This window comes from Balaenoptera physalus (assembly GCF_965194825.1).
Source record: "Balaenoptera physalus genome assembly, chromosome: 11".
Lineage (NCBI taxonomy): Eukaryota > Metazoa > Chordata > Mammalia > Artiodactyla > Balaenopteridae > Balaenoptera > Balaenoptera physalus.
This window is the reverse complement of record NC_138896.1, coordinates 10,740,896-10,761,847: the sequence shown is the minus strand read 5'-3', so window position 1 is coordinate 10,761,847 and position 20,952 is coordinate 10,740,896. Positions and strand designations below refer to the sequence as shown.

At 40.1% G+C, this 20,952-nt stretch overlaps 1 protein-coding gene across 1 annotated transcript in view; it reads right to left on the bottom strand.

Annotated features, from left to right (window-relative positions):
• The window catches only part of NOL7 (nucleolar protein 7), a 342,745-nt gene that overhangs the window by 154,077 nt on the left and 167,716 nt on the right, over positions 1 to 20,952 (bottom strand). The window lies entirely within an intron of this gene.

Here is a 20,952-nt window from a genome sequence, read left to right as displayed (position 1 = left end):
CATTTAGGTCTTTAATCCAATTTGAGTTTATTTTTGTGTATGGTGTCCAGGACATGGAAGCAACCTAAGTGTCCATTAACAGCTGAATGGATAAAGAAGATGTGGCACATATATACAATGGAATAATACTCAGCCATAAAAAGAAACGAAATTGAGTTATTTGTAGTGAGGTGGATAGACCTAGAGTCTGTCATACAGAGTGAAGTAAGTCAGAAAGAGAAAAACAAATACCATATGCTAACACATATATATGGAATCTAAGAAAAAAAAAAAAAAAGGTCATGAAGAACCTAGGGGTAAGACGGGAATAAAGACACAGACCTACTAGAGAATGGACTTGAGGATCTGGGGAGGGGGACGGGTAAGCTGTGACAAAGTGAGAGAGTGGCATGGACATATATACACTACCAAACGTAAAATAGATAGCTAGTGGGAAGCAGCCACATAGCACAGGGAGATCAGCTCAGCGGTTTGTGACCACCTAGAGGGGTGGGATAGGGAGGGTGTGAGGGAGGGAGACGCAAGAGGGAAGAGATATAGGAACATATGTATATGTATAACTGATTCACTTTGTTATAAAGCAGAAACTAACACATCATTGTAAAGCAGTTATACTCCAATAAAGATGTTAAAAAAAAAAAACATGTTTGACAATAGCAGAGAGGACCCTTTTCATTTCTGAGCAAAAATGCGTTTCATTATACATACTCTCTCTTAAAATGAATAAACCGGTCACTTGAGAATGCTCTATTTTCTCTATTATACTACAACATTCTCCATGTCTTTTGAAAAAAATATTGTGCAGGAACTATGGGATAAGCATGCATGTGGATGGAACAGCACGATTGCACTGGTTCTTACAACTCACCTCTAGATAAGGAGAAAGTGTTATTCATTAGTATGGCCCAGTCTTAGCCAATATTCAGTTTGGAAAGACACTGGGTTAAGATCAGAATGATCTGAAATTCCAAGTTCTAGAATTGATGATTTTATATGCCATTGTATTAGTCAGGCTTCTTTTTTTTTTTAATTTTTATTGGAGTATAGTTCATCTACAATGTTGTATTAGTTTCTACTGTACAGCAAAGTGAATTGGTCACACATACACAAATATCCACTCTTCTTTACATTCCCCTCCCATACAGGTCATTATAGAGTAGAGAAGAGCTCCCCGAGCTACACAGGAGGTCCCTATTAGTTATCTACCCTTACATATAGTAGTATGTATATGTCAATCCCAATCTCCCAACCCATCCCACTGACACACAATTATTTTAAAATAGTCCTTTCACTCCACAGCTGAAAACTTATGCATACAGAAACAGAAGAATGGGCTTTAACGTGAAAAGTTCATTTGTGACCTGAAATATTTACACCAGCTTTTCAAATAAGTATAAAACATTTACCAGTTCCGCCTCCAAAGACATCCTTGAAAAGGACAGGAAATGTAACCTCTGATTCACCAAAAACAGAAACAAAAAAAGTTCTGGCTTGTCTGGTCTGCTGATTTTAGGCAAATTAAAAAGTCTAGGGTAGGCGACTCGAACAAGAAAATGGGAAACGGCGACTTTAATTGGGCGATGGAGGAAGACACGCTGCGCACACAATTCCTGAAGCATCCACCATATTACTGGTTGACGTGCCATCTCCTAAGTAGGTATGAGACATTTGAAAGCAGAAGTAGTATTTTATACATGTATCCTCCAAAGCTATTCCAAATGCCTAAAGTTTAGACAATAAATATTTTTAGATATCTAGCCAACAAAAATTTATTTTGCACCTACTATGTACCAATCACTGTTCTAGGTGCTTATTCTAGGCACTGTTACAGGTAAAAGGAAGGACGAAGGGAGGGAGGGAGGGAGGAAGGGAGGAAAGAAGGAAGGCAGGAAGGAAGGAGGGATGGAGGGAGGGAGGGATTTTAGTGTGTGTGGAAAATATGAGTGCTAACTTTAGCAATGCAGGCATGATACAAGGCAGGAGAAACGGTATCTTGTTGGATGGATAAGTTCAGATGAGGTCATTTGTTTTAGCTAGTAAGTTTGTTGTGGTTTAGCCTACATTACCAAGAAGACGTAATGCATAAAGGCTAAACTTTGGTGGGGTATGTTGACTAACTTCAAGTAGATTCGTTGATTACTTGCAGCTGAGGAAGGCAACAGCCTCACCTTTAGGGGAAAAAGAAAATAGATTATCTCTTTTGTTTGCAACTCTATCCCTGGCACTTAGTTCTTGGCACATACAGCTCAATAAATATCTATGAATAAATATTAATATCATACCCTCCTCCTAGAGGCCTTATCTGGCATACTAGTGAAAATGAGGCCTTCAGAGAGATGGAATGATCCTACCAAGGTCGTTTAACAAGAAACTTTGAATTCCCACTGGTATCCAAATGCTTGATTTCTGAGATCCCAAGGTTAGTCGTTCGACCAGACCATGTTATACTGCTCAGATCTCAGATTCTAGTCTTACTGACACTGGCAAATAAACACACACAGCCTCTTCACCTGCCTTTGCCACAGAGCCTGACTCTGCCCTCCTGTCTGAGGCTATCCGACAGCTTCCATGATCATCACTGAATTACATAAGCATCCAAATGAGATTGTACTTCCATCTGTTAAGGGCCATCAGAGCCCCCGTGCAATGAATTTCAATTTAAGGAGCTTTATGTCCCATCTGGAGCAAGAGGATTCATTCCTCTCTGACAGAAAAAGATCACTGTGATTTTAACCTGGTTTTCATGGAAATGACTCAATTCAAGTTTTAAAATTTAAATGACATTTAAATATTGTATGTTTCAGCACACAGAGAGAGAATGATCTTGCCAACAATTATTTTCAAAGTCACATTTTCACAGCAGTAAATGCTCATTAAAAATAAACCATAGAGTCAAGAACTCTCATGGCAGCTTTGTTTGCCAGAGGAGAAAACTTGAAGCTAAACCAAAAGTCTATCAAAGGAGAGGAGATACAGAAATTGTGTTATGTTCCTACCATGAAGCTGTGAAAAAGAATGAAGCAGATCTACATGTGCCAATGTGGCAAGATTTTTGACGTCTACCAATAAATGAAAAAAGCAAGATGCAAAACGCTGTGTGTGTTTCTAATACTAATGATAACAGTAGTAAATGTCCGTATGTGCATATCACAAAATCTGGAAGAATATACAACAAACTATAGACAGTAATTACTCTAGGAAATGACATTATGGGGTAATTTCATTTTCAACCTTATTTATCTCTGCATCATGTAGATTTTTACAAGCATCACATATTACTTCTGTAATTTTTTAATGCTTCTGTCTCATTTTAAATATAAATAGGTATAATAAATTTAAAATTAATAAACCAGAAGTTTTAAATGACAGTTTATATCTAAACAAAGCGTGATCCTTCTAGAGAGTTACTGTGTGCCACAAGCATTGTTCATATTCTTTAGTCCAGTAATCTTTAATACAGAAAACCTTTATCCAGAAAGCTGTTTATTACAGTTCTGTTGTAATAGCAGAAAGTTGGAAATGACCCAAGTGGTTACCAGAAAAAATAGTTAAATAAACTGCCATTCTCAATAAAATATTATGCAGCCTTTCCATAAGAAGTGTCAAGAAGACTATAAAATAACATGAAATGCTTACATTATAATCTTAAGGCTAAATGGCAAGATATAAAATTATATTCTCAAATGTGTGCAGTCAGATCCTCAATGGAAAATAAAACAGAAAGAAATTTACCAGAGCTGAGAATAATGTTATTTTGATGGTGGCACTCTTGTTTATTTTTCTTCCTTACACATTTTCATAGTTTCCAATTTTCTAATTACCACTTACTACACGTATAATGGAAAATAATGCCATCAGTGCTGTTGATGGGATATTATAGACAGCAGCGTTCTTCTTACTGGCCTGGTATAGAAATTTATTCACATTTTTTCTTTCACTCGATCCTCAGGTTCACTTGAAGGAAAAGCGAGTTCTCGTCCTACGGCTGCTCCTTACTTCCCCCCACTCTCTGGAGCAAACCACCAACCTCTTCGCTCCATAGCTGTGGAATTAGACCATGTCATCAGACTAAATGAGAAACTGAATAATTTATGAAAGATGAAATTCCCACAAAAGAAAGTCTGTTCTTCTAATGATCAAGCTTAGCATCACAAGTGATCAACCAGTGACTCCTGGAAGGATTGACAGTCCAACGTCAGGACAATTGAGCTCCAGTCACAATTCGGACACTTAGTGAATACTCTTCCTGCCGGTTAGCTAATGGCTACATTTTTCTTCAACATTTTTGCTTGTAAAAGAACTGTGTTGAACTAGAATCTGCATTTTAGACATAGAATTTTCCTAAAATGAAGGGAATAGGAAGTACCTAATGTGTGCCAGGAACATGATAGATATCACCTTTATTTGACATATAAAGAAACGAATATATAAAGAGGGTAGGGCTTCCCTGGTTGTGCAGTGGTTGAGAATCTGCCTGCCAATGCAGGGGACACGGGTTCGAGCCCTGGTCTGGGAGGATCCCACATGCCGCGGAGCAACTGGGCCCGTGAGCCACAACTACTGAGCCTGCGCGTCTGGAGCCTGTGCTCCGCAACAAGAGAGGCCACAATAGTGAGAGGCCCGCGCACCGCGATGAAGAGTGGCCCTGCTTGCCGCAACTAGAGAAAGCCCTCGCACAGAAACGAAGACCCAACACAGCCAAAATTAAAAATTAATTAATTAAAAAAAAAAAAGAGGGTAGGAAAGTTGATCAGGGTAGTGACTGATCAAGGATTCAGTCCCAGGCCGTCTGACTCCTTCTCTTTAAGATTTTGTAGGTCTTTTCCTGTTGACCCTACATTGACACGTTGACATGACATGACGTGACTTGAATATCCCACCCCCGTTCATGTGAAGAGGGAAACACTTCTCCCAAAATATGCAGCCCTAATGAGCGTGGCCACCCTGAAGTGTGCTTATCATTCTTGGAAGAAGGCTAAACTCAGCACCCCCTTTTCTCAAGATGTTGTTCATACCTGGACAGCACTTAGGAGAATGGGATAGGAGGTCAGACGTGAAGGTCATGAGGTGGCTAGATTTCCCAACTTGCACCCTGCCTGGAAGTTGACTTTCAGTAGCATAAACACCAGGAAGAAAACAAATGAGATATTGCTGTCAATATTTTTTATTATCAGGGGAATGTATGTGTGATTTCCTTATAGCATATGCCTAAAATATAATAAATATAAACATTTCAGTCCTAAAAGTATAACCCAAAATGCAATTTAAAAGAAGCCCTTATATCACCAGCCACTTAACTGGTGGAAATGTTCAGAGAAGTGGAAAGCTAAAATTACATTTTTTTTTCCCTCTGTCCAGTATCCATGCTGTAACAGGTGCTGTTGGTTGTATAGTTCCAAAGCATCCCCTGCCTGTTTGTCCTTCACCTACTATAAACCAGAGAGGATGAAAACCTCAGAAACTTGTTTTGCCAACATACCTTGAAGGCAGGGTAGCTAAAAACCCAGTTCTGGCCAAAGGTTTGTGACAGAAATCTCCTTGGGGGAGCAGGGACTATAGGAAATATATTTTAACTCCCTAAAAAGAAAAAGAAAGATTGCCATTCTGCCCTCACCTCTTCCACTTGTTTCCTATCTTCAAATGTAATCACAGTACCTGGAGCTGTTATGTCACCTGCTAACCATGAAGCAGCCCAGCTTAGCATGAAAAAGTAACACGCTTAGGCTAGAGCAAAATGATAGTAGGAAGTGTCCTTGAAGACACTGTTGAGCTGCGCCACCAAACATGGACATGCCTATCCCAACTTCTTGTTTAGTGCTATAATTACATGCTTTCTGCTTGAACTACTATTTGTTGGTATCAATATTATATTACTTGCAGCCAGAAGTATTTTTAACCATATGTGCCCCAAAGGGAGCTTTCATTATCAAAGGAGCAATTCTGAATCTCTGTAAATGATAAAAGGAGTCATGAATGGTACTTAAATCTTTTGGACTTGAAAATATAAAATGTAAATAATTAACTTTGTTACACTGCCAACTATAATCCAGGCACTGTGCTAGACCCTTCGGGTATGTTACCTAACCTACAACTTCCTCTGGTTGTTCATATAGTGACACTGAAGAGCCTCTGATTCAGAGAGCTACAAAAGCTCAGTAAGAGGAAGTTTCCCCAATAATAATGGAAAGAAGCTCAAGAAAAATGTGTGTCCAAGCAGAGTGAGACATTAGATGCCCATATTAACAGGAAATTGTAGAATCTCTTTGGGTGTCCTGTGTTCCACCCCCCCTTGACTCAGCTCTGATTTTGGTCACACCTGCCGTAGGCAGTCCCTACTAGTTTAGACCCACACCTAAGGAGCCCACTCCGAGCCTTCACCTCCTGTCTCCACGACCTGCCTCAAGTATTTCTTTGAACTCTGAGGAGCCCACTTGGACCTCATGAAGACATGGCCTGGACACACAGGGCAATTAACACTCCTAGGGTGACCCGCAACCCATGGAGGTTGACAGAGCTGGTGGTGGATGATGCCCCAAGTCTTAACCTGCGGAGAGATAATTCTGGGAGGTGCCCTGCTCAGGGGCAAGTGGAATTGAACCCCCATCACCTGGATAACTCACCCATGTATCAGCTTTCCCTCTTTCCTGGTCTACCTCTCTCCACTTCTTCCTTTCTTTTTCCTGGAATCACCCTTCCTTCAAGTCTTTGATTCAGGCTTATCTCTCAAGAGGTATTCAAGCTATTATGGTAATTTTTTTCAAAACGTGTATGTTTCATATTAACTTTTTCTTCTCCTTCTTCCTCTCCTTCTTCTTCTCCTTCTTCTTCTTCATAGTGTTAGCTTTTCAAAATGAATCTATATCAAAATGGCCAGGCTGGAAGATTTGTCAAAATATTATGGACTCATATTGAAAAGTCTTCTTTGTAAGATGTTGGGTTTGTTTGTTTGTGCCTGTGTGTTTTAAGCCACACAACTCTAGTTATTTTCTGCAGTGTGGTGTCACTGTGAGCTGAAAAAGAGTACCTACAATTCCCACTTTGCTCAATGGTTCTGCATCAGCCTAGGGGTGTGTAAAGTAAATCCCTCAATAAGGTGCATGTGAGTGTGTGTGTAGATACTACTACTGTAGGTCCAGTACTAGGACAATTTCTTAAGGTAGCTCTAAGTTTTAGCAGAAGTGATAAAAATGGGCAAATAATATTTTCATTGAAAGAGTACTTAGATATCATCTTATGCCTTCTTTTTTGGCCACACTGAGTGCGGCTTGCAGGATCTTTGTTCCCCGACCAGGGTTTGAGCCCCTGTCCCCTGCAGTGGAAGCACAGAGTCTTAACCACTGGACCACCAGGGAATTCCCTTACCCCATTTTATAAGTGAGGAAGCTCAGGTCCAGAGAAGTTAAGCAACATGTTCAAGGCGTCTTATGGGAATAACAGAAAATTGGGATCAAAACTCATTGATTCTGAATCCAAGTCCAGGGATCCTTCATTTATACCCCATAATAAAATATTTCAAGCATAATAAAGGAGCCCATTATTTAAATGACAATGATAATAATAATAGTACTTATGGATGCTTACTCTGCTTTAAATGCTTTATCTACACAATTCATTTTGTTTGCATGGCCTTGAGATAGACACTGTAATCATCCCCATTGTGCAGATAGGGAAACTGAGGCACAGAGGGATAGGATAACCTACCCAGAGTCACAAGACTAGGAAGTGATAGAACCAGGCCTCAAACTCAGGGAGTCTGTCTCTAGAACTTAGAGTTTTAACCCTTACGCTCAAGTGAAAATTCATCCCCAAATTCCTCAGTTTTATTAATGTGTATCTTTTCATATAAAATCAAAGTCATTGTTTTGGGGAGAACAGAAAAAAAGGTTTTAAAGTGACATTATCTTTTCTAGTTTCAGAGGGAGCTATGGCACTGATGTAGCTTTCTTGGGAAAAGGCCAGAGCTGAGCTGCCACCACAGATGGCACCTTCTCCTACCACCAGTGCCGTGACGGCAATTCTGGCCACAGTCAAACCTTCCATCTGGGAAAAGGGCTGGTGCCCTTTCTTCCTTCTCCTTCCCACAGACTCCACTCTTCCTGAAGTTCACTGGAAGAGATGAGGTCTCTGTTTTAGATGCTGAATTAATCCTATATCCTAATTAATATGCCAATTTACCTAGTGTATTAGACAACTTGGGCTGCCATAACAAAATGCCATGCATGGCAATTAAACAACAGACATTTCCTCACAGCTCTGGAGGCTGGGAAGTATAAGATCAAAGTGCCAGCCAATTTGGTTCCTGGTGAAGACTCTCTTCCTGGCTTACAGATGGCCACCTTCTCACTGTGTCTTCACATGTCAGGGAGGGAGCTCTAGTGCCTCTTCCTCTTCTTACAAGGGCACTAATCCCATCATGGGGGCTCCACCCTCATGACCTCATCAAAACCTAATTACCTCCCCCAAAACCCCATTCCCTAATACCATCACATTGTGTTTAGGGCTTCAAAATAAGAATTTGGGGAGAGGGGACACAGATATTTGTCCTATAATATTCTTCCCTTAGTCAAGCAGAAAATTAATTTAATGAAGAGTCTTAGGTAGGTTACAAAATTTGTTGGAGTATCAGAGTCAGGCTTGGAGGGTACACAGCCAGGAACAATGCCCAAACCATGCTACAGTACTATACCAGCAAAGACCCTGCAGATCACATTTGTCCTGTGCCTTAGATGCCAAAGCTGCTGCCACTATTGCCCCTGTACTAGATGTCTCAACCACCATTATTACCAGAAAAATGGTGCTTGCCCCTCACATTGCTCACTTCCCAAAGTCCCACTCTGACACATGTGTCTGATGGGTAGAGATTCAGTCGTATATCTAACTGCAAGAGATGTAGGGAAAGTGAGTTTCTGGCTTCTCTCTTGTAGGGACAAGTAGGGTCACTGTGCAGACATACAGGTTACGCACTGCACAACGTCCTAGTTATGTGAGTGGCTCTCCTCAGAGCTGTACAGTTGGTGTATTAGTCAGTGTATACTGACACTTATCCCAAGATCCCCCAAGTCCCAGAGGCTTATCATATTAGAGGTGTTGTTTCCCACTCATATCACAGACCAATCATGCATTCAGCAGGCAGCTTTCCATGAGGCAATTCAGGAAGCCTGCTCCTTCCATCCAGTGGGTTTCACAGTCACGCGTGCAGGGCAAAGACCCACTGTCATCCTGTACTATTACACTGGAGAAGCCTTAGGCAGAAAATAAAAGACACAGAGTTTATGCTCAAGGTGAGATGCTGTCAGCAAGAAATGAGCCCAAGCCCACAGAAAATTATCTGTTCCAGCCATTCCTGAAATCAGAGTTGAGGCTGAGAGGACGTGAAGCAGTACCCGAAAGGCATCGGATACGTTAGCTTCTACAACATTGTTCACCTGCAAAGGACCGTGATTAAGCCTAGCTCTAAATCCATGAGTCCCTTGAGTTTTATTGAACAGTCTGATACGCTCAGGGTTGAGACATAAAAGGAAAATGGCAGAAGTCCCCCCAATGTTCTCGTCAGTCTTAAACCAATCACAAGCCTCCATCCAATTCTCCCTGGGTATTGAATGCTGCAAATTCACTCAATTCAGCCATCGTGTCATTTCATGTCCTCGTTATACCAGAAAGTTCTTCCATGCAGTTCCCCAGAATTGTTCTTTGCAAGTAGGAACCACTCACTGGCTCAGTCACCGTCAGTGGGTATACGTGCCAAGCCCTGACATCCCCAGGACAAATCCCTACACGTATAAAAGCCACATCCTGTATGTCTTTTAGCCCTGATAAACTTCTTCTGGGATAAGACTTTTCCACTTCGATCTGCACAAAATCTGCACATTAAATTCCCATTTCCTAGATTTCCTTTTAAGAAAGTAATGCAAGGGAAAATGAAAAAAAAAAAAAAAGAAGAAGAAGAAGAAGAGGAAGACAGGAAAGCCTATTCTTCGACCTTCAGAATATCTCCTCCTCCTTCTTACCTCTGGACTCATCCCCGGAGCTGCTTTCCTGAATGACTCATTTGGTCGGGCTGGATCAGAGCCCACAGGATGTTCTCACCCATCTACCCAGGAGTCTTCCAGGAGTTTGGATTTGCGTGCCCCTTTCCTTAACCACCAGGACCCTTCCTAGCTGGTCCCTGCAGGGTGGGCCTACAAGCGGTACTTCTGCAAACCTGCTGCCCCCAAAGTGCCTGGCAGGGCTCCTGGTAGTATTGTTCCTATTGGGTGCACCTGAGCCACGCAGATGTCTACACTAAGCATTCTTATTGAAGCCCCTCAGCTTGTCCCTTTAAAGAATTTGGTGAAAGGGAGGCTAAAATGTCCTTTGTGGCTGCCTTAGGGAGTAAGGGAAAATAACCCCCTGAGTAAAGCTCATGATGCCAACTCAGGGCACTCTGGCAGGGTGTAGCTGGTCTTCCCCATCCCTCCCTCACATCACCTAGTCTCCCACCTTTCCTCAGTATCCGCATGCTCAGGGCCACCATGCACGTGTGTTTAGGTTGTATACTTCGTGAGATCACCACACAACATTTGCATCAGACAGCTTTATTCTTCTGATTTTTGTGTATGTGTGTTTTTATGATACCTTTTTTCTTCCAAATGTGGGCATTTTTGTACATTCAGTATAAAATTTTTCCAGAAAATGGAAGTGAAGTGTCTTGTTCTAGCAGGGTAAATATAAATGATGCCACTTTAATTTATTAAAGAGGAGTAATGACCTTGTTGATCTATCAATAACTGAAGTAACCTGAGTTTCTGCATGAGTTGTTCCTTTCATGAATGATGGACTAATCAGTTATTATCTTAAACTTAATAACAAATCCTCTCTTGATATTAGTATACCGGTTACATTTGGTATTTTATAGTGAGTTCATATCATTTGTCATTTTATCATACCAGAATGATATTGCTGAGTTCACAATTTATATCCACAATCATTGTATAACAACTAATAGTTATTTAACATTTATAATTCACAAACGTAACTATTGTGTGGAAATAAACTAGAATCTACTAATTGTTTTGTAGCAATTGTTTAGTTACGAAATTTGTCCTCAGTACAAAAGTTTAACTGTTATTAAAATTTAGCAGCTTGTTATGATATATTACTTTTAAATGTTATAAATTCTAACATAAGATGCTAAGCTGTTAAATTATTTCTCTTGACTGGAGAATATAGCTCCTCAAAATTAAATTTTATTTAAAACCTACTTAATGTCTGCTATGTCAAAAGACAGGTTGTCATATTTAAGGCCATTTCTATAGGAAATAAAATATTAAAGCAAGCAAGCATTGGAATGGGCATAAAGAATTTAATTGTTCCACAAGCACCCCAAACTCAACTAGTCCAAAGTCAAACCCATCATCTTTCCTAAAAAATTCCCTCGCTCCTCTCCAGTATCCCCCATCTCATCATGAGCCACCCGGTTGCCTGAGCCAGAAACATGGGGTCATCCTCTGTTTCTCATTAACACACAGATCCAATCAGTTATCAAGTCCTATTGATTTTATTTCCTCAGCATCTCCCAGACCACTAGATGCCCTCCAAAAACCACACTGGCTCAGTCACTGTTTCTCCCTGAACCTTTCAACTACCTCCTAATTCTTCTGCCTCTGATCTCATCTGCCTTCCTCCAGTCGTCCTGCACATTGCCTGTGAAAGCCATTTTAAAGGTATTCCCCAACTTGAAGTCCCTTGGTAAATTTCTTCATTTGGCAAACAAGGCTTCCTTGAGCCTGCCTCTGCCTAGCTCTCTAGTCCTATTTTCTTTAGGCCCCAACATAGACCCTAAGCTCCAGTCCTAACAAACTCCCAGGGTACTTTGAGTCATCCGTGTGGTCTTTCTACTGCAGGTCTTTGCACATGTTTTCTCTACTCATAATGCTTTGCCACCTCCTTGTTCACCTTCTCAAATCTTTGTCACCTTTCATAACATAGCTCCAGTGTCACCTCCTCTGGGCAGCTTTCTCTAATTCTCCAATCTGAGCCAAATACTCCCTCCTCTGTGTTTTCCCCGTAGCATCCTGTGCATATTTCTATGGATGGAATACCACACAGTGTGAGAAGTAGGTGTTCCTCCAGCCTTGAAGACAATGGCTGTGCCAATATTATTCAACTGTGTAGTTGCAGCTACACAGCAGCCATTTGATAAGTGTTATGAAAGAAAAAAGAAGAGTAGCTCTTTCTCTCCCAAGGGCTTGGCTGGAAGTAAAATGCTTCCGCATGTGCCCACATCCTGCTGCTCTGGTTTTCCTAGATCCCTGAGGTGGGGAACTGATGCCACCTCCATAGAAGCTGACCTCCACAGAAGCCCTCCAAACCATACTATGTCCCTGTCCAGGGACATGATAGAGGTTGGATCAACATCCATTCCCTACCTTTGCCTTGCTTTGCTTTTCTATGGAGGCAGAGAAGGTAAATACTTGACTTCTCTGGGAAGGGCATCCCTTCCTGAAATAAAAGGCAAACCCTTAGTATGAAAAAGCTTTTAACCCGTCATCTTCTACTTTTCTTCAGGCCTGGAATGTGGTTGTGAGGTCTAGTGGCACAGCAGCCATCTTGTAACCATGAATCCAACAAGCCTGAGAGTGAAACCTCACCCTGAGCAGGGCAGAGTAGGAAGGAGTATGGGTACTTCATGACATTGCAGAACATTGATCAACCCCAAATTGCCAATCTCCAATTGGATTCTGTAAGTTAAATAAACTCTTAATCGTTGGGAGCTACCATAGGTCAAATTTTCTGTTATTCACGACCAAAAGCGTTTCTAAAAGATACACTACACTACGGAGGTATAAATCTCTTACTACCTCAGATTCCTTGGATTCTTATACAATATTAATAAACAAAATAAGTGCTATTTATTGATCACATACTATAGACCATGCACACTAGTAAGTTTTGACCATTCATTTTAATCCTACCTAAGAGGTAGATGGTATTATTATGACAGAATTCTCTTTAAGAATGGGATAATTCAGTGTGAGAACAAGAAAGAAATTCACCTTAGGTCACATAGTAAATGTCAGAGTGGGCACCCATGATCTTAACCACTATGCTATTCTGCAAATAGATCTTAATTTTTGGAATAATAGCTGTTAGATCATAATTTTTGGAAGGTAGACAACATTCCAGGACAAAAGCCTGTCTGTTACCTGAGAATTGTTAATACAACAGAGCTTGGCTCGTAATGAGACTTACACCACCTGTCTCTCCATAAACAAAACTAGCATAACCTAATGAATTGCGATTACTGTAAAGATCTCATGGAAATTTGTGGAATTTAACCTTCTGGAAAAACCCAGAAGGGGCCCATCTGGTTTTGAAATGCAAAGTTGCCTGGGCAGAGTCTATAAGGAAAATGTTCTAGACAAAATACTCTACACGATAAAGTCTCAAGAAAGTCTGAAGTTGTCAGCCAGTGCTATGAGGAGGGAAATGGACTCCAGAAGAAAGAAGGTAGGGGTGGCAGGGGTGGTGCACAGTGGGGGCAGAGCTTGCTGTTGGAGAGAGAAACCCCCTCTCATGAGGTGACGGGAAAACGTACAGAGAGAGCGTTATCATTTGAAGTCATTTTCTGCTTTTGCTGTAGCTATCCTCTGAAACTTCGTAAATATGTTAGTCAAAAAGCCTCATATTAGCACTGTTGTGGAGAAGGAATGAAAAGGGGTGGGAGAGTATTGACCAACAGCAAAATGAATTCCATTCCCAAGAATGATGAGATGACAAGTTACAACAGCGAGCCCCCCTGCTCTGTGGATTAATTCTGGGCTTGTCCCAAATCCAGTACACTCTGGGAAGGAGCAGAAAGAGGAACTAGATGCTGTTAGTAGATAGGATGGAGGGTGTCATACAATAAGAAATACATATGTTTGGTCTTTGTCCCCAATTCCTGGCACATAAAACCCTTGGGATATCCAAAGTGATGAGTGCCTTTTGTGGGCTGAGCTGACTGGTGGCTGGGGGCCCTTGGATAGCTTCAGGATGGGAGCTGGTCTTCAGAAAGACCAAGGCATGGAACTTTCAGCCCCATACCCTGACCTCCAGGAAGGGGAGAGGGGCTAGAGGTTGAGACAATCACCAATGGCCAATGAATTAATCAATCATGCCTAAGTGATGAAAGCTCCATAAAACCCCCTAAATAACAGAATTCAGACAGCATCTGGGTTGGTGAAGATAGCCATTTATTTAGTCAGAAGTACAGTCATCCCTTGGTATCCACAGGGGATTGGTTCTGGGACTTTGTGGATACCAAAATCCATGGATGCTCAAGTCCCTTATATAAAAGAGCAGTACAAATAGGTACAACCTGAGATTTGTAATTGGCACCTGAAGTGGGGAACGTCTTGTGGGACTGAGCTCTTAAATACGTGTAGTCTGACACTAACTCCCAGAGTTGTTGAATTGAATTATAAGACACCTAGTTGGTGCCTGGAGAGTTGGAGAAAGTCGGTGTGGAAAAACTCCCCACACATCTGGTGTAAGAAGTGTGAGTAAAAATGGCTCAGAGAGGGTAACGCCTTTTATCAAATGGTACAGAAATAGTTGACACTGGAAAATAGAGCACTTGAAGTCACTTGGTTTTCACTGGTTTATTAAAAATTGGATGATGGGGACTTCCCTGTCGGTCCAGTGGTTAAGACTCCGAGCTCTCAATGCAGAGGGCATGGGCTCAATCCCTGGTCAGGGAACTAAGATCCCGTATGCTGCAAGGCGTGGCCCAAAATACAAATAAATTAAAAATAAATAAATAGATAGATAAATAAAATTTAAAATAAATAAATAATAAAAATAAAATATAAATAAATAAATAAGTTGGATGAAATACAGACCAGCACTGCCTCATAAAAGCATAGTCACAAATGCAAACCACACATGTAATTTAAAGGGTTTTTTTAGTACGCATGTTTAAAAAGGATAGAAAGACATACATGGAGTTAATATTAATAATGTATTTCGTTTAACCTAATATATCCAAAATTATCATTTCAATGTGTAACCAATGTCTAAAAATGCAGGAGATATTTTGTATTCTTTTTTTTTTTTTTTGCGGTGAATCTTTGAAGCTCATTTTGGTGTTTGTTTTTTAATTAATTTATTTATTTTTATTTATTTATTTTTGGCTGCATTGGGGTTTTTGTTGCTGTGCGCGGGCTTTCTCTAGTTGCAATGAGCCAGGGCGACTCTTCATTGCAGTGCGCAGGCTTCTTATTGCGGTGGCTTCTTTTGTTGCAGAGCACGGGCTCTAGATGCGTGGGTTTCAGTAGTTGTGGCACGTGGGCTCAGTAGTTGTGGCTCGAGGGCTCTAGAGCTCAGGCTCAGTAGTTGTGGCGCACGGGCTTAGTTGCTCTGCAGCATGTGGGATCTTCCCAGACCAGGGGTCGAACCCATGTCCCCTGCATTGGTAGGCAGATTCTTAACCACTGTGCCACCAGGGAAGTCCCTCATTTTGTATTTTACACTTACAGCTCTTCTCAGTTTGGACCAGCCGCATTTGAAATGCTCAATAGCACTGAAGCTTCTCTGGTCAAGGTTTTTTTTTTAAAAACTGTTTAATAATTTTTCATGGCAAGTTGCATAAAATATAGTACTATACACTTTAATATCTCCCTTTTTTGCAACTTCTTCTGTATTATAAAAGGAATACATGTTCATTTGTAGAAAAGTTGAAAAATTAAGGGAAGTACAAGGAAAAATAAATCCATCTATAAACCCCTTTGCAAAATATGTGTTAAATATTTTAATACATGTGCCTCTAGAATAACATATATATTACTCTCTATATATAATAATATATAGTATATGTATATTCTACTACATGATAGTAACACATACTATTATTATATTAATAATACATTGATTATATATAATGTTATGTTTATTATTATTGATTATATGTAATCAATAACACATTGCTTTCTTTTTCACTTTTGAAGTAGCTGTATACCCAAACTGAGCTAATCTTTTCCTGCACATTTAAAAAAAATCAGTACAGTTTTCAGCATGCAGCAGATAGCATTATCAATCTTTCAGTCTCCAAGGTTAATTATATAAATTCTGAATATTTTCAATCCTTAGTTATCTTGTCTCTTCTGTCACCATAGATTTGTGGCGGTTTTTTCCCCTCAAATGTTTTACTTTTTCCCCTTCATACTCAGTTTCAACCTAATTCATTTCTCACCAACATTACCATAAGAGTTACCTCTTTGCTCTCCCTGACTCCAATCTCCTCCATTTCAATCCATCTTGACAACTGATGCAAGACTAATCTTCCAAAAATGCTATTTTCCAGCTATTGGGGGAAGGCAAGTAAAATGAGGGCTTGAATAGGCAGGTTTGACTCTCTCTAACAGAAACATACACTCGAGGAAATTTTTCCTTCTAATGGAAATAGAATTACTCCTCCATTTCCTCTTCCTCAACAGCCAACCCATTATGGTGAAGCAAAGTCTATAGCAAGATACTTAATAAAACCTCAAAAAGATTTTAGAGTCCAATCTCTCCAAGAAAGGCTGGAGGCAATTACAGCTGAGCTCTCTCCCATCAATGTTACAACTTCAGGCTATTGAAAAGTGGATAGAGCACAAGAACCACTCCCTCAAGCTGAAGTTCAGACAGTGAGACAAACAGGTCTCACATCAAAATGAGAAAATATTTGTGATGAGTTCATCCACATCGAAGCAAATTGAAGGTCTGGATAGAGTTGCCTACATTAACTATTAAGAAGGTGAAAACAAACTATGTGTTATGAAAATATATTTTTTAAAGGAGAAGGACAAGATTAGAAATAAAGACACAGAACCCAGTATCAAAGAAAATATAACTCAAGAAGAGAATTATCTATAATGCCTTTGCTATAAAACAACTCAATAAAAATATGAATTCTATAAAACACGAGGGCTTCCCTGGTGGCGCAGTGGTTAAGAATCTGCCTGCCAATGCAGAGGACACAGGTTCAAGACCTGGTCCGGGAAGATCCCACATGCCATGGAGCAACTAAGCCCGTGAGCCACAGCTACTGAGCCTATGCTCTAGAGCCCTCGAGCCACAACTACCGAAGCCCCCGCGCCACAACTACTGAAGCCCGTGCACCTAGAGCCCGTGCTGTGCAACAAGAGAAGCCACCGCAGTGAGAAGCCCGCGCACCGCAACGAAGAGTAGCCCCTGCTCGCCGCAACTAGAGAAAGCCCGTGCACAGCAATGAAGACCCAAGGCAGCCAAAAATTAATTAATTAATTAATTAATTAAAAAAAAAAAACCACGAACTCAACGACAAGATGAAACAAACTCAACGACAAGATGAAACACAAAGCAATGATACGAAAAGAGAGATCTGTAATTCTACACAAACAAAATAAAGACAGAAAGAATACCTAACTAATAAATTCTGTTTTTTTTTTTTTTTTGAAGTATAGTTGAATAAATTCTGTTTCTTATATACACCCTTACACACAAGCAAAAGAGACCCCTGCCCAGGACCCTGATCTTTAGAGGACTGGTGATCTCACAAATGTTCCAAACATCCAGGAAAATAAACTTTAAACACACAGGCACCTCCAGTGCTCTGTTCTGGCACCGTGAAATCCATAGCCTTAAACTCTGCTTCATAAGTAATACTTCTCGGGCCCCAAGGAAACATTTCTTCAAATGCATTGAAGAATGCCAAATGCCGTGAAGGTTCATGTGCCTCTGCCAACCTCAGAGATGGCCACTGCTTGAGAATATGAGCAGGATTTGAGCTGAAGTGTTTAGGAAAAATAAAGGACCAATTAATTAGCTTATCAAATAGTCTCAGATATCATGAATCCATTAGATTCTTGTCTAACAAAATATTGCTTCCCAGTAGGCCAAGCTTCCATTTTGTCATTTCTCTTTGTATCTAATTCATTGGTTTGGGAGATACTAAAAAATCAGGGGATTAATATGAAAGGAAAATCAAAATGGAGTCAATATTGCTAAAAGAGCTCCCTAAAATGGAGCCAGGAGGCCACTGAGGACGTGTGACCTATGCACATCTCAGCCTGGATGGAATCCAATCTTTTGACCATTTATTGTCCTAACAAAGGCGTCCTGAACATCTGCTAGAAACTCGGGATACTCATGGACCCTTCCCCTAAAATAACTTCTGACAGCCATCCCTTAAGGACAAATATTTCCTTCCTGTATTAGAGTACAGCCTCATGGCTTTTGCCTTTATAAGCCCCTGACTCTTTCTCTTCCTTGGAACACTCTTCTGGTTTTACCCAAATCTGTGTCTCCCAAATTGCAATTTTTAAGACCATAAATAAACTCTTTTTTATTTGCAGCCTTTTGCGGGTTTTCTTGGTTGACATTACATGGTGTCAGATGTAGACCTCCTGTGTTTTTTTTTTCGTTTTTGGTTGACGTTATTCACAGCTGTTGCACATGGCATCCAAAGAACATTCTGCAGTATTAAACAATTCATATATTATTCTTAAGTGTGTACATACATACACTCAAGACACGACATATGTGAAGCATGATTCTAATTCTTTACATTGGTAACTATGTGGACATGAAAAACTAAAACTGCAAATAGTTTTTCAATACAAGATTTACTATGATTATATTAAAATTTGTAAATATTAAATTAAAATGTCAACTTTAATTTTGATTTAAAATTTTGATTTTTGTTAATTGTAATTATTTTTGTCTTTTCAAAGAGAAATTTCCATATTTTAGAAGAAAATAAAAATCATCAATTTGTTTTTAAATTTTTTACATTTACCTTATGTTTTTGATGTAAATCATTCAACTTTTGTTCAATTTGAGTACATTTTACGTTTTAATCCTTTAGATCTTTCCTATCCCAAGAAAACAAACTATGTGAAAATCTTCATTATACCAAGATAATTAGTGATTTTGCTGAAATTAATTTCATAGAGTAGACAAAAATATATGAACTAGGAGAGTCTTTATTTCAGTACTCATCTAAGCATTGATGGCCAAGGAACAGAACACTCAAATGTGCCCAATGATAATTGCATTCATCATCTTTAATATTTTGCCAAGTTTCAGTCATGACTTTTACACATATATTCTATTTTTCCAGTTTGAAAGTATATTTGTCAAGTGTAAAGGAAGAAAAACTGTTATCCCTCTTCCCATCTTAGATTCATTGGCTGGGGCCCCATATATTAGGCTGATTAAAAAAGATAGATTTACAAGAGAGAAACAAACAGAAGCTTATTAACACGTACAAAGCGCATTCACACAGGAGTACTCAGAGATGAGTAACACAGAGGAGTGGTTAGAACTTGGGCTCATATAGCATCTTAGCAAAGAACAATAATTTTGTAGAGAAATGGCAACACAAAGGAAAAGGACTTTGAGTTCCTAGGACAGCAAATTGTGGGAAGGCAAATACATGGGGAATAATGGTAGATAAGGGCTAGTCTGAGTGAGGTTACTACATAGATTCCTCTGATTCTGTCTCTGGGCTGGTAAGGGTTCTCTCTGGTGATTACCTTCTGTCCTTCCTGGTAGAGAGGGGATGGGGGAACACCTTTACAAATTTATGTCCTACTTTTAGGCCAACAGGGGAAGAGTAGAGAGATTTTCTTGTATCTACTTTTTCTCAATTGCCTTCAACTCAAAATAATCTTCATGCCAAAGTGGTATATTTTGGGGTGGCATAGTCTGCTACCCTTCACAAGGAAGAAGGATAGAACATATTTTATTTAACAGTATTTTAGCTTGATTTTCTCTGGTATAGATCATTTACATTGCATATAATTATTACTATGTTTGGATTTAGGTCTACCATTTTACTATTTGCTTTCAATTTGTTCCCTCTGTTTTTTGATCTTCCATTTTTTCCTTTCCTGTCTCCTTTTGGGTTATTTGAACATTTTTTATTATTACATTTTATCTATTGTGTGTTTGGACTATATCTCTTTGGATAATATGTTTGATTACTCTAGGGATTACAATGTACATATTTAACTTTTCTAAACCTATTTAGAATCAGTATTTTAGCACTTCAGGTGCAATATAGAAACCTCACTACCATAGAGGTCTCTTTATCCCTGCCCCTTTACTTTGTAGTTATGTTATATTTGTCACCTTTCTGCCACCTCCTGGTAAGTACACACTGGGCAGGCCCAGAGCTTCCAGCGACAGCTCTGCCATCCTCCCTCTCCTTTCTCCTGGTGACCTCAGAGTGTGTGAGGCCCACCTAGAGACCTCACAGCTGGTGGATCTCAGAGGGTCTGCTCTGTGAACCCAGCTCTGCTCATGGAAGGTCCCCAGGTCCAGACGTGGGGAGACAGTAGGAGGGCCCCACTTTGGCCCCATGTCCAAGCTTATTCTCCAGTCCAACTTTGTCAGAAAGTCCTGAGCCCTGGGGGTTGTTTGGCCCCTGCCTGAAGCCTTAATTTGTTGATGCTTCTTTTTCATGTGGCCTTTAGATTTCTGTATCTAGTCTCTCTATCCACTAGACTCCTGTATTAGTCAGGATAAGAGACAGAAACCTTTCTCTAGCTATTTTGAACGAAAGCAGTTTATTGGTTATATAAATAAAAATGTCGATTTCAGGTTGAGTTAGAACCAGGAGCATTTCTTGTCATCTTTCAGGTCTGCTTTCTCCATAATAGCTTCAGTCTCGGGCCATGTAGTAGCCCCAAGGGCTCAAGGTTCAAAATCTTTATCACAATAAAATAAGACCTTCTTTTTCCAGTAACTCCTAGAAAAATCCTAGAATTGAAGCTCACTGACTCTGAGTGGGTGACATGCTCACGCCTGGGGACTGGAGGAAGACTGGCCCGCCCAAACCACATCGACTAAGAGCAGGGAAGAATGGCTTCCCATGGAAAACTGGAGTGCTGGGACCAAAGGAAAGAAGGTATCTGACCATCCTCCATATCTGGTCGGGTTCCTCATCCTCTACCATCCTCTGTGTGA